Here is a 10,536-nt window from a genome sequence, read left to right on the forward strand (position 1 = left end):
ATAAAAGAAGGACATCTACATTGGATGTACAAACATGGATAATTTTTGGTACTGAACACTGGGTAAACTTTGCTTTTTTTGAGCATAGCTGACCTACTCTTATTGCGAATTAATATATATGTAAGAGTATGCAAGATTCTGGTACTCACAGAATGGTTCCCATTTGGCTTCTAATCCTTGATATTCAGGTAGTTCTCTGGTTCTCTCTCAACATTTTCTCAGATTGAGAGTAAAAGAAAATTTTTTTTACCTTATGGACTCCTCAGACATAACTAATTTTTGATTATGGTTGAAAGTATAATCATTAACCAGAAATTTAATAAAACTTACTTCTTTGTGGCTTTTTCGCTTATGGGCATCCGCTGACTAAAATGGAATAAAGAATAAAAATGAAAAAAAATATTAGTACCAGAGAATGTGTGGCATTTTGAGATTACTGGTTATAAATAATTTATAAGGGTAAACTGTAGTTGGGTTAGGGTGAACAGAATGGAAGACAATTTCAGAAGTTCTAGTCTTATCATTAAATATGATGGGACCTTCTAAAATTTTCAAAGTACAGGGTTCATGGGAATGTGCATGAGAGGAACCCTCTACTTAAAGGATTTCAGAAAAACCGGTTGTCCTTATTCTGTATAGGGCAAGAAGGAAAAGGCAGGTGCCATAGTCAACAGTGTCTAATACTCTGATTTTTATGAAATTATGTCAGATTATATCTGCAGCTATAAACTTTAGACAATGTTCTCTTCACCCTTTGGGTAATGTAACTTAGTTGCATGTATTAGGTAAATGCAGCTAAAAAGATCATAGGATAGGAAGCACAGGCTCTTGGATGGGTTTGTAAAATTTTATTTTATCTGTGTGAAATCCTTTGTATTGTTGCAAATTTGTTTACAGTGCTCCATATAACCAGTTTTCTTCTTCACGTCTTTTTTTTTGAAAGCTGACCAAGACTAAACGTTATCCAGGAATGCTGTTGCAGAGATAGAATAATAATTCCCTATTTTAAAATCATGACACTAAGATGTCCTACTTCACATGTTTGGAATTCTAAAGAGGAAAAAAATCAAGACTGTACCCCAAGGTCAGCATAAGATAAAGAACATAAAATTAAATTAAGGTCTTAGGCAGAAATAAAATTAAAATAGGGTTTAGATAGTATAAAGTCATGTTGGCATAAAATAATGAGATAAATGTACACTTTATGATTAAAAATGAAATAAAATAAATATATCCAATATATTTGATATTTACCAAGAAGCAAGCAGAAAAGGTCAAGATGACAGCAATCAAAATCAGAGCCTTCATGTTGTCTTAGGGTCTCCTAGAGGTAGGCAGCAAGAATTACTTCATTGGTGATAGAACAATTAAAGAAATGCAATTTTTTTTATTGCTTAATTTTTATCAGTAGTAAAGCATATAGCCCTGTTATGACACAACTAAAGTCATATGGCATAATGAGAATGCATTCAAATTTATAAGAAAAATATGAAGAGTCCAACAGATAAGAGCAAGGATTAAGAATAATGGATTTAAATAAAAAAATAAACAGATAAAAATGTAGACAGAAGTTCTTACTTCATTGTCAAGAAAATACATGTTAAACTCACCTTTTTAGCTAACATTTTGCAATTAATAAAAAGCTATTTAAGAAGGTAAAACCAAAATACTGTCAACATTGTGACAAAGTTGATACCCTTTTACACATTCGTTGGTTTTATTAATTGAAATAAATTTCTTGAAAAATGTTATGGCAATATGCAAAAGAAACACGACAGTGTTCATATATGTAAACTAAAAAATTTTGTAAACTAAACTCAATTTTGGAAATTATCCCAGATAAGTTTACCAATAGAAAGGAAACAAAAAGATTGTCTCTCCAATGTTACTTATAAATTAAAAAAAAAAAAAAAGGTATCATAATCACAAAGACTATAAAACTTTGAATAGTACTTGTGCTGTAATATAAATGAAAAATCCAAATACAATACAGCTTGTAAATTATTTGAATAGATAAGGATGTGGAAATGTTAGTAAAATGAAAGTAAGTGTGAAATGATATTTAATTTAGGTATGGGCTTTCTGTGTTCAACCAATTAATGGTGTTTTGTTGTTTTTTAATTTAATCACATGAGAAAAGAAATTGCCATTAACATTTTTGGGACATTGGAATTGTCATGCGTGATGTTGCAACAATGATAGAGGCCATTATGTCATAATGTACAAAATTGTGCGGGACAGAGTGTAAACTATAATGCACCATTAGTGTCAATGCTTCGATATATGTTCATCAATTATAACAAATGTACTACACTAATGAAGGATGTTGTTAATGTGGGAGGGATAGGAAGTGGGGCATATGGGAATCCTCTATATTTTTTATGTAACTCTTATGTAATCTAAAGTATCCGTAAAAAAATGTTATATAAAAAAAAGAAATTGCCATTAAAATGGTTTTCTGGCTCTGATTTGGCTTTATATACTTAAAACACAAGACAGTAAATTTTAAGTTAATTTTAAATAAAAAATGTACATAGGTAGAAATATGAAATAGTTCTGTTAATCTTGCCATAAATGTATTTTATTATCTACTGGTAACTTTTAAAAATTTAATGTTTCCATCTAGTCATCTAACCTTTCATTTTCTTTTGACATGATCATTATTCCGAGATTGTCTTACACGAGCGAAAAAACAACTCTCCAATTGTACGTATTTAAGAACTATTTAAAATATGTCCTTTCTTATAATCTTTAAATCATCTATCATTCTTCAATAATTAACCTATTTTTTTTTAACCAACAATCACTTAACCAATTCTTTTCCCAAAGAAGTAGTGATAAGAGAAATTTGTGGCTATTTATGCTTATTAAGTTTCAGCTTCAAATGTGACTGATTTTCTGATCATAATTTACAACATTGAAAGCATGATAGCAACAATATGACTGATGGAGAATTTCTGATTTTAACAATTACTTGATGCCATAGGATATCTCCTTTTGATTTTAAGGGAAAGAGCACTTGACCAGCAGTCACAAAAGTTGAGCTTCAGTTGTCAAACACTGGTCATATTACCTGACCTGAGGCCCATTTTTGTAATTTTTAAAATGACCAATTTGATTGGTGAGGTTATCAGATTCCAATAGCCCAAGAATAAGAATAGAAAACCAAATTAATATATGTATCTTTATCATGAGAAACAGTCACACTCTAAAGCAAAACATAAGACCAATTCAGACATTGATATGCCTTTTCCTTTGTAATAAAAGAAATAAACAGCATGGAAACAATCAATTAATTAAAAAGTCAAGCCCAATGATTTCTTGCATAATTTAGTAAATTAGATTTTTCTACCACACAGAACATTTTTATTTTTATAAGTATAAATAAAACAAAAATATGAGTTCGTGTCTAAAAAAGAAGTTGTTTGGGATTATAGAAGACAAGATATTATTATCATTTTAACTGAAATTATCATCTGACTGAAACAATTGGATGAAACATATAGGCTGTTGAACCTGCTAAAACATTCCCATTTTTTCTTGTTATGATATTTCCTTTCAAACACATTGTCTATTAGGCATTGTAGAGTTCTCATAATCCACTAATTAAAAACTGGATGGACTCAAAATCTTAAAAACTTGGTTTTCAGTTCTTTGAAAATTTAAAAAAGATACTGTAATAAGGGATCCTCTTTCTTCTGGTCCAGCAATTTTAGCCTTACCTCAGCTTCTGGAGTCTGGAAGCTCAGAGAAAGAGTACAGGTGATTTATGACTTATAAATGATTTTTTTTTCTCTCCTTTATCCCTTCTGCTTTGTTTCTATTGCTAAACAAAATATTATTTTTACTATTATTTTCGCATTTGCTCCTAAGCTAATCCAAACTATTTCCTGAAACAAAAAAGGGAGTGGTATAATCTTTGAAAGGTAATATTTGTCCCATTTGCTTTTCTCAGAAAATCGTGGCTAATTATCTGTACATCTGAAAAAGTGAAGGCTTATTTACTTTTTATAATTTTTAATAATTTAAATAATAATATTGAATCAGTTTCTTTACTTCATTTTGAATGTTTTCTTAAATAACTTGATGACCTAACATTTTCCTAGAAAGCAATAATTATTGAAACTTGACTAGGAACCCTAGACCTGATGAATGTTTTCATAATTAATTATACTCTGCTATTTATGATATATGTCTTGCTACTATTGGGTTAATACTGTGGACTCTAAACTGGTAGAAAGTATTTAAAGACTGATACCATCTTTTGTGTTCATTTTTAGTCTTTAAAATACTTTATTCCAGAAAGTTAACTTTTAGAGATTATAAAAATAGCTCAATTTAGACATTAATGGTACAAGGGTGGCTACAAACATTGCATGTTTTTCTCACCTATTCTTCACATAAAAGTGAGAATAAGGTTGACACATTTAGCCTTATGCTTTTACCACTAGATTCATAATGATTTTTAAATAAAGTTGTGACTGAAGTTATGTTATGTATCATAGTAATTGTTTTTCTCAGAAGGAATGTGCCAGTTTTTTACAATACAAAATGTAACCATTGTAGTAATTTGACTTGATTTTATGTGAGTAGGCTTGACTTTCCATGACAATGTAACTCATTACTGGAAAGAACGGAAAACATTATGTACTTACAAGCGGAAGACCTACCGGTGGTTAATATGATTTTCTATGCTTTTCTTTCAAGTTAGTTGTTCACAATGGTATATCTGTTTGGCACTGATTCACAGTGATGAATTAAAGGTCACATGAATTAAAGTTCAGATGGACATGTCCAGACTTTTTATCTTAAAGGTGAATTTGAGGGCACCAGACACAATGTCTCCTTGGTTGTTAGTTTTTCAATTTATCCCTTTATTATTTTTTTTTGAGATAACTAATTACAATGACAACCTAAAATCTAAATTGAAATGCTGCTTTAGATCTTTGTGCTTTTTACATAGTCATTTTTTTTTATTTGAGGAGACATATACTTGAAGAAAATAAGAAAATTTATCAAAGTTCAAGAGCCAATATTTGAACCCAGAATTTTTTTTTGACTTCCCTGCTCTTTTTCTTTCTTCCAAATCAAGATAGTCTTAAGTATGTTTAATTTCTGTTAAGAGAATTTTTGTATAATTATTGTTATGTAAGTAAGCGATAGACAAAGACTCTGTGTCTTTAGCACTTAGTATGTATTCCAACATGCTGTGGAATGAGTAGGATTGTGGGAAGATGCCAGAGTCGAAATCTCTTGGAAACAATCCCTCCACCAGAAGAACAATTAAACAGACAGGAATTGTCCGAATCAATTGTTTTGAAACTCTGGGATCTAGTAGAACACTGTGTAACAGTCAGGGAAGAGTAGGAGCTGGTAAATGGGGGTAAATACCATTGAATTGTACTCTCTGCTCAGTAGCTACCATCATCCATGCCACAACCCCCTCCCCCCCCTCCCCGAGGGAGCAATGAGGTATTCAGTCCCAGCCACTGGTGTGGCTTCATGGTTCCAGGGTGGGATATCTAGACCCAGTTCCCCAAGATATGGGTTGTGCAGTGGGATGGCTGATCACTGCCTTTGATCAGCTACTTCAGAAAGCTGGGAGCCCAGCTCTGAGGTGGCCTTTTTCCAACCTGCCTCAGGCAAAAGCACCAGAGGAGACTTACAGACAGTAGGTTTCCTCAAAATCACTGAACACAGGGAAAAGGCCATATTTCCAGGGAAATTGCCAAATCAAGAAAACATGGCTTCAAAGAGCTGTAGTAGAATATTCTGGCACCCATTCTGGCCCCTTCATCATCCCTTCCCCAGGGAGGTTTTGAAACAGGCTAGTTAGGGCATCAATAGACAGATGTGGAACCTGGCAGGAGAGTCCATGTGGAGATTAATACCCTCAAGATGGCTGCTGGAAGACCCTTATGAGAACTTCCACTTGGAAAGAGATTTCCTCCGGGAACCAGGAGACGCCCTGGATATTCTCTAGGGGCCTTATCATTGGGCCCTCCCAGGGGATTGATGGGTGGGGTAATCAGTCAAAACAGTAAACAGCTGGGACTCTTCCCCTATCATTAGCAAAGGGGCAGAATAATTAATAGTTCAAAAAGCAAGTGCAAAGTTTGAATGGCTCCTCTGTTCTTACCTTCTGCCTTGTTCTGGCCTTCTTTCTCTCACCCCCTACCTGGAGCAACATGCAAGTAAAATCTTGGCATTTATAATCTATAATGGGTAACTATAGTCTGTAAATCGGCCCTCTTTTTCACTTTTTAGCCCTTTCCTCTCTACCTGGGACCATTGGTCTGTTATTTTCTCCCATTTCTCTTCTCACCATTCCTTAATAAATTATTGGCCTAACCAACTTGGCTTGCTCTCAAAATTCTTTTCTTATAGCTTAGGCAAGAACATAGAGAAAATCTGGCTACAGTGTGGTGCAGACCTGCACTCCCTGTGTGGGTCACTGACCTTGATCTGGCTGAAAAGATTGATGTAGGAAACTCCTCTCTGGCAAGGACCCCATTCCAGAATTTGCCCTCCAGGCAAAAACAGCAAAAGCTGTATAAGAAACAAATGAGTGAGGTGGCATGGGGCAAATGTTTAGCTGCTGTAAGACCTGCAGTGGAATCCTTGAGTGTGAGATAAGGTCTGTTTCCTGGGGAGTAGAGGGAGCGTTGAAATTCCTGTAAACAGGGAACTCCTAAAGACACCAGCAAGAACAAGCTCAGTATGAGGTACAGATCCAGAAAAGACAGGGAAGACCCTGCACTTTACATTCACCTTGGATGATAGTCTTTATAAGAGGGCTTAACTCAGAGGAAGAGCACCAGCTAACCCAAAGTCAACTTGCAAAGGCTGTGAAAGGCATTTTTTATGTTGGTTTGTATGGTTTTGTTAGTACCTGGTACTCAAGAAAATCTCTGTTATATCACTAGCTGGATACAAACTCAAGAAACAGACAACTCAGGGAATAAATACATAATATTTAAAAATATTAAAATATACATTATGCAAGAAAACAAGCAAAACAATTAGCATACCAAAGACAGATAAAGGTACCACAAGAAAAGAAAATTACAGACCACTATACTTTAGAACATCGATGCAAAATAATCAAGAAAATACTAGCACACTGAATCCAGCAAAATTTTAAAGAATTATACACTATAATCAAGTGGATTTATTCCAGTTACATCAGGGTAGTTCAACATAAGAAAATCAGTTAATATAATATATCTCTTAATATAATGAAGGAAAAAAAGCAAATGTGATCATTTCAATTTATACAGAAAAAGTATTTGACAAAATCCAGCACCCCTTCTTGATAAAAACACTTAGAAATCTAGGAATAGAAGGAAGCTTCCTCAACATGATAAAGGGCATGTATGAAAAACCCACAGCTAACATCTTAATGGTGAAAGGCCGAAAACTTTCCCTCTAAGATTAGGAACAAGACAAAGATGCTGACTATTACCACTTTTACCTAACATTTTACTGGAAGTTCTAACCAGAGCAATTAGGTAAGAGAAAGAAATGAAAGGCATCCAATTGGAAAGGAAGAAGTAAAATTTTCCCTATTTGCTGATGACAAGATCTTATATACAAGAAGACCTGAAAATCCACAAGAAAGCTACGAGAGCTAATGAATTCAGCAAAGTGACAGGGTACAAGAACAAAAGCAAACACCAGTAGGGTTTCTATACGCCAGTAATGAACATCTGAGGAAGAAGTAAATTTAAAAATTCCATTTACAATAGCAACAAAAAGATACAAATATCTGGGAATAAATCTAACAAAAGATATAAAGGGGAGTACACAGAAACCTATAAAACACTGGTAAAAAGAAATTAAAGAAGACCTAAATAAATGCAGACATTCTGTGTTCATGGATTCAAATACTAAATATTGTTTAAGCATCAATTCTACTCAAAGAGATTTATAGATTCTATACAATCCCGATAAAATTCCAACAACCTTCTTTGAAGAAATGGAAAAAACAATCAATTTTATATAGAAGGTTAAGAGCCTTGAATAGCCATACTTATCTTGAAAATGTACAATAAAATTGGAGGACTCACACTTACCAACCTTAAAACTTATTACAAAGCTGTAGTAATCAAAACAGCATGATACTGGCACAAGATTAGTCATATAGACCCATGGAATTGTTTTCAGAATTCAAAAAGGACCCTCATAATTATGACCAACTGATTTTTTACAATGGTGCCACATCCACTCACTGGGAAAGAATAGTCTCTTCAATAAATGGTGAAGGGAAAACTGGATACCCATATACAAAAGAATGAAGGTGGACCTCTACACTTTACATAGTATACAAAATCAACTAAAAATCTATCAATAACCTAAATATAAGAAACAAATCTAAAACTCCTTTGATAAAACATTTGGGAGCATCTTCAGGATATTGTGTTGGGCAATGCTTTCTCAGACTTTATACCCATAGCACAAGTAACAAAAGAAAAAAAATAGGTGGAATCTCATAAAAATTAAAAATGTGCATCATCAAAGGGCTTTTCATGAAAATAAAATGGCAACCTACACAAGGGGGAAAATATTTGAAAAATCACATATCCAGTAAGTTTTTAAAAATATATATGTTATTAGAAAAGTTGTGAACTTACAGAACAATCATGCCTAATGAGCAGAATTCCCATCAATAAGGTTTTAATATCCAGACTATATAGGCAAATCTAAGAAAAACCCAATTAAAAAATAGGAAGAGACTTGAATAGACATTTCTTCAAAGAAGATATACAAATGGTCAAGAAGTACATGAAAAGATGGTCAACATCATTAGCCACTAGGGAAATAAAAATGAAAACCACAATGAAATATTTCACACACACTAGAATTGTTACTATAGAAAAATTGGAAAATTACAAGTATTGGGGAGGATGTGGAGAAATAGGAACACTCATTCATTGCTGGTGGGAATATAAAATGGTGCAGCTGCTGTTGAAGATTATTTGACAGTTCTTCAGAAAGTTAAATATAGAATTTCCATATGACCCAGCAATCCTGCTTCTAGGTATGTATCCAAAAGAATTTAAACAGGGGCTCAAACAGGTATTTGCCCATTGATGTTCATAGTGGAGTCCTTCTCAATTGCCAGAAGATTGAAACAACCTAAGTGTCCACCGACTGGTGAATCTATAAACAAAATGTTGTGCATACACTCATTGCAATGTTATTCATTTGTAAAAAGTTCTGATGCATTTCTAACAAGAATGAACCTCAAAGTCATCATGTTGAGTGAAATAAGCCAGACACAACAGGACAAATATTGTCCAATCTCACCAATATGAAATAATTAGAATAAGCAAATTTGTAGAGTAATATGTTGGTATATGATAACTCTATATTTTATACATGAAATTTGTCAACCTACAATTTCTCCAAAAAAAAGCTAAGAAAAATTCTGTAGAATGAGAGAAAATGTGGGTATTCCTACTCATAAGATGGTTGTTTTCATTTAAGTGGGTTAGCCAAACTGGCTATGAACACCATCTAGGAGTGTTCAGATTTCTACATAAAATTTCTGTATAAAATTCTATATAAAATTATAATAATTAGTTTCCCCGTATAAGTCAAGGAGGCTATGTAGTTAAGCTTGCATTTATTTTATTATCATTCTGGTTAACACTAAGTATTGGAATACGTTAATAATTATTCTTTTTTTTATTCCTGTTCTTCCTTAGAGCTTTATCATCTATTATACAAGTGACATAGTTTCTTATCTCTATCTTGTTTCCTCTACCATCCCTAATCCTTCTCTTACTTTGTCACCAAAATGACCAAAATGATGTAAGATACAATGAACATATTAATATCTGCTGAAAATTTTTGATGCCTCCCCCTATCTAGAGCAGGATTTCCTAAACCATGTTCCCCACAGAACATTAGTTCCCAGAGATGTTTACTGGAGCACCATCAACACCTTATATGCATTTTCTCATTTAAAGTCTCTAGGAAGTATTGCTATGATGAAATCTGTTCATTTCACCCCACAATTCAATAAATGTATTTGATACAGGAACTCTTCTTAGCTCCCACAAAAATCTGTTAGTTCCAGTCAAACTATCTCAGGGAATGTGAGCCATTCCTTTTAACCCTGGATTGGTCTGATAGGAATTTGATTATTTTTTTCTTATTTGCTTGTAAGGATACAACATCATTCGTGATTTGGTATATCTCTTACCATTCTCTCTCAGACCTACTGTGCTTTAGCCTTACTTCAAAATTATTGAATAACAACGAGTATTTTATGTATCTAGGTCTTTTCCTTGCTCTTCTCTGAGCTTATAATGAATGATCTCCTTTTTATCCCAGCAAACTCATATTCATCCCCAAGTATTCAGTTTATACCATCCTTCCTCTGAGAGAATTCATAATCTAAAGAATGAAGACATTCATTTGCTCAGTAACTGGTTCACTTGGAATATCTACTGTGTTCCAAGCTCTAGAATTTGAAGGGAAAAAGACAGATATGAATTTTACTTTAGGATGGGTGACAGCTCTGTTTCT

The 10,536-nt window shown here is 33.4% G+C and overlaps 1 long non-coding RNA gene across 1 annotated transcript; it reads right to left on the bottom strand.

The window, feature by feature from the left end:
* Positions 1-324: 324 nt before the first annotated feature.
* LOC139439978 (uncharacterized) lies at positions 325-3,762 on the bottom strand. The gene is made up of 3 exons (XR_011650047.1): positions 3,723-3,762; positions 1,255-1,324; positions 325-366 (listed from the first exon to the last, which is right to left on the bottom strand). It is a non-coding gene; the product is annotated as an uncharacterized lncRNA (long non-coding RNA).
* Between the last annotated feature and the right edge of the window lie 6,774 nt (positions 3,763-10,536).

The sequence above is a fragment of the Dasypus novemcinctus genome, chromosome 1, assembly GCF_030445035.2.
Source record: "Dasypus novemcinctus isolate mDasNov1 chromosome 1, mDasNov1.1.hap2, whole genome shotgun sequence".
Lineage (NCBI taxonomy): Eukaryota > Metazoa > Chordata > Mammalia > Cingulata > Dasypodidae > Dasypus > Dasypus novemcinctus.